The following is a 1,047-nucleotide window of genomic DNA, read 5'->3' as shown; positions in this document are numbered from 1 at the left end:
ATTATTGTTTTATCACTTCTCTCGTCCGTAAGCCGGCAGTGGGCGGGCGTTCACCTCGCTCCGGTCGCCACAGGGCCTTTTCCCATCACGCCTCCTGTGGTTCCTTTGCCTCCTCGGGTCTCTTTCCCTCCTGTGATCTCTCTCCCTCTCAGATGGTCTCCCCGTTCTGCCAAGTGATTTCTCTTTCTCTCCTGTGATCTTGTCCTCCCCCGTGGTTTCTTTCTGCGGGCTCTTTCTCTCCCGTGGTTTCTTTCTCTCCTACGGTCACGTTCTCTTCTGTAGTCCATTTCTCTCTGTTGGTTTCGCCATCTCCCGTGGCCTCTCTTTCCTCTGAACCTCTTATCTTCTTGGTCTTTTCTTTCGGTCTCTTTCTCTCCTGTGATTTCTATCATTCCTGAGGTCGTGTCTTCTGTGGTTTCTTTTTCCCTTATACCTCTTTCTCCTGTGTGGTCCAGGTTTTTTATGCAATCCCTTTCTCTTCAATAGATTGTTTCTCTTGTGGTTTCATTCTTTCCATTGGCCTCTTTCTCTCCGGTGGTCAGTTCTCTTTCTCTCCTCAGTTTTCTTTTTCTCCTTAATTCTCTTTTTCTCCTCTCGTAGATTTCTTTCCTCAATTCTCTTTCTCTCCTCTGCTATTTTTCTCTCCTCAGTTCTCTTTCTTTCCTGTGGTATCTTTCTCTCCTCAGTCCACTTTCTCTCCTCACTACTCTTTCTCTCGTATTTTTCTCTCCTCAGTTCTCTTTCTCTCCTCTGGTGTCTTCCTCTTCTGTAGTATCTTTCTCTCCTCAGTTCTCCTTTTTCCTCAGTCCTCTTTGTCTCCTCATTTCTCTTTCTCTCGTGTGGTATCTTTCTCTCATCCGTTCACTTTCTCGCACATGGTCTTTTTCTCCCCTTGGCTCTTGATCGTCGAGAGCGTAAGATAAAAAAGAGGGAGGGACGAGTTCTTTTCAAGAACCGCATAATGATGGACTGGGATTCGACTGCAAGGTCAGCGGCGTTAGAAAAATGTGCAGGCGTATGTGTGTTTGTGTGGATGAGAGAGATAGA

The sequence above is a fragment of the Penaeus monodon genome, chromosome 19, assembly GCF_015228065.2.
Source record: "Penaeus monodon isolate SGIC_2016 chromosome 19, NSTDA_Pmon_1, whole genome shotgun sequence".
NCBI lineage: Eukaryota > Metazoa > Arthropoda > Malacostraca > Decapoda > Penaeidae > Penaeus > Penaeus monodon.
Note: the sequence above shows the minus strand (reverse complement) of the source record.